This window comes from Lissotriton vulgaris, chromosome 3_1, assembly GCF_964263255.1.
Source record: "Lissotriton vulgaris chromosome 3_1, aLisVul1.2, whole genome shotgun sequence".
Classification (NCBI taxonomy): domain Eukaryota; kingdom Metazoa; phylum Chordata; class Amphibia; order Caudata; family Salamandridae; genus Lissotriton; species Lissotriton vulgaris.
Genome location: NC_141689.1, coordinates 386,207,244 through 386,210,507, shown reverse-complemented (window position 1 = coordinate 386,210,507; position 3,264 = coordinate 386,207,244). Strand labels below are relative to the sequence as shown.

The 3,264-nt window shown below is 39.2% G+C and overlaps 1 pseudogene; it reads left to right on the top strand.

Annotated features, from left to right (window-relative positions):
* The first annotated feature begins 1,092 nt into the window (after nucleotides 1-1,092).
* On the top strand, nucleotides 1,093-2,163 carry LOC147726493 (uncharacterized; annotated as a pseudogene).
* The last annotated feature ends 1,101 nt before the right edge of the window (nucleotides 2,164-3,264 follow it).

The window sequence follows — 3,264 nt, the reverse complement described above, 5'->3', positions numbered from 1 at the left end:
CTATCCAGGGTCTTAGTTGCCAAATGCAACAAATGATATGGCATTCATAATTCTATATCAACAAAAGGGAGGGGTCCTAGGGAATTTATTTCAAAGACCAACAAGGAGAATTTCCCCTTTACATAATCAATAACACAATACTACCTTGGGTCTATATGTTAGCACGTAGGTTGTGTGTGATTAATGTGCGAGTACTCTCAAAAGAATTGTGAAAGAAATATAACCAATAAGGGGGAATCATCCCTTAAGGACTGGAACCCTCACTCACCCGCAGGTGACATGCTTCATCATATGGGTTCCTCCTCCCAGCAGGAAATCCTAGTCCTGCTGATGGCTAAACTACCTCACTGTGAGGAAGGAGCTCAGGGATGTTTCAACAGATGTTCACTAGTGTAACTAGGATGCTAAAATCCCATATGTGAAGGTGTGGTGTAGTGTGGATGCAGAGCAAAAAAATGATGAAAAAAAGACTAATAGTGATGTAACACTGCGTAGGAAGATGCAAAAAATGTTTTTCTTTATTGGGTTGCTCTTACTGGCACGATTAAAAAACAGTGCGATGAGCATTATAGATTTTAAACTGCTCATTAAATCAGGTCGACGTGTTTCAGCCTAGTGATCAATACTTTGTATCAGTGGCTTTCTCCAAGACCAGAGAGATATTAATGCAGCTGCTGCTAATGACTGTTTTGGTGATGATAAAAGTAAGAAAATTATACAACACCAGTAATCCTGCGAAGCAATATCAGGATTTACTGGGAATATTTGATAAAGAAATGAGAGAGAGAAAACATAGAACACACACTGTAAGTTTATCGTGCTTTGCTTGTGACATATTATAGTTAATCCTATTGTCACTAGCCATGCATTGGATATTACATGTAGTCCAACTTACCCTCAGTTGTAGGATAAAACACCTCACTTCTACCTGGCAACAGCTCAGGTAAGTGGGCCCCACTCTGTGGGGAAATAAAGTTCTAAAAACTGTGGTTGTTGTTATCTCCGTGCACACCTATTATGTGGAACAAAATTTATCAACAAGTTTTGTTTGGCGCAATCCTTGACGCACTGTGCCTCGCAGTGCCTTGAGTAATGAAGAGAGAGTGTGATGGGAAGATCACAAAGGATGAACTACTGACCAACATCAAAGAACTCAACCTAGTAAACCCGAGAATCAAATTCACTCACACTATCCACAAGGAAACCATCTCATTTCTAGATGTACAAGTAACTATCATCAACCATCAATTGCAAACCATGGTATACAAAAAACCCACAGATCGTAATTCCAGCTTACTGTTTCAAAGTTTCCACCCGGACACCCTTAAGAAACACCTACCCACATCACAATTCATTCGCTTGAAAAGAATTACTTCAGTTCCTCAAATTTTGGTGAATACCATGACAGAGCAACAGCAACAATATCTAGTTCGAGGATATCCTAAAGAAATTCTAGAGGAATCACTCAAAAAAGTAGCTACACTTCCCAGAGAGCGTTTACTGATGCCAACATCACAAACTACAGAACAAAAAACAGTATGCGTTCTGAAATTTTTGACAGAAGCTAAAAAAATCAAGAAAATCATTAACCGACATTGGTCTTTAATCAAAGATGAACCTGATCTACAAAATCTATACAGTGATCAAATAACTTTCGCCTTCAAAAGATCAAGAAATTTGAAAGAGTTCCTCACTAACAAAAAAGTAACCAAAACACAACATAAAGGGATGTCAAAATGCTTGAACTGCATACACTGCAATAATGTATTAACAGGAAATACTTTTATGCATCCCACAAAAGGCCACAAAATCGATTAACAGTACACTGGAACTTGTGACTCAAAAAACTTGATTTACGCTATCAAATGCCCATGCGGCAAAATATATGTCGGTCAGACAGAAAGGAAGATTAAGATAAGAATGACTGAGCATAAAAGTAACATCCGGACGAAGAATATGAAATCTGCTGTGGCCACTCACTGGCTCAAATGTAATCATCAAATAGCACAATTGAAATTTACCATACTGGAGATACTCCCACAGCGCTGCGACATGGACCCTGTTAAACAGCGTTTACAGGCAGAATTTTTCTGGATCAAGAAATTAAATACCCTGCAACCGACAGGGATTAATGACAGAATCGAATTTTCATGCTTTCTTTGATATTGTTGCACATCACTGGACCTAGAGGCCCTTCCCTGCCCTCATTTGATTACAGTTTAATGAAGTTACACCCTATTTTTGGTTCCATGTATTCATGATCTCTTCCTATATTTATGCATCATCATATGTTACATGTAGGTATTCTTCATTCCATTACCGCTTTTCACATATTTTCCATATGCCTCTCTTAATATTAGTTATTCCACCCTTTCTCTCCTTTCACAGCCCTACGCATCCGGTTCCGCCATCCCCACACTCACTATCTTTTGCCTATTTATATACCTAATGTTTGACGTGCTCGCATCCTGTCATTTTATCACACACTCCATGGCTCTGTTTACTTTTTCAGCCCAACACCCACGTGACTGTAACCTTCCTATCAGTATGCTGTTTACATTGCACTTTAGTCCTTACGGTTTTCACCGTTTATATATTTTTTAATCTCCTATCTCACACTCCACCTATACAGATATATTCAGATCACTCATCACTCTCCATTTATTTTCGATATCAGCGAGTTTCGCTCATTCGTATTTACACACACTTTTCCGTCGCGGTACCACGGGACCCGACAATCACACAATAAGAAGCCCTCCGATTGGCTCCCTATTCACTCGATCGGTTCCGAGTTAGGAAGGCCGTAAGAACTCCGCGTCACTTCTGCAAGTAAGTTTGAGTTCCCGCTGTTGGATTCCGGTATCCTCACCTTCACCCGTTTTTGTTTCACCCTTCTTTCATCTACTTTCTCGGTCCGTCATATGTTTCTGTATGCATCTTTTGAGTTTCCTTTACACTGTTAGTTTTAATTAATTCCCCATCCGTGCACTATACCCCCAGCCAGTTACCATCAGTGTACTGATTTCACATAACCATGTTATTTTTGTTTATTTCACTCATGTCCGCCATGCTCGTTTATTAAATTGAGTTTGTTCACTGTGTGATTATATGAATACATGGTATGTTGCTGAATGTTAAGGTCCTATATGTTTCCATTCACAGGCCCCTGACGAAGGGTTACCCCGCTTAACCCGAAATGCATTGGGCATGAAGTAATGCATATGAATTCTTATGATTATAATGAATCTGTATAAATAATGGATA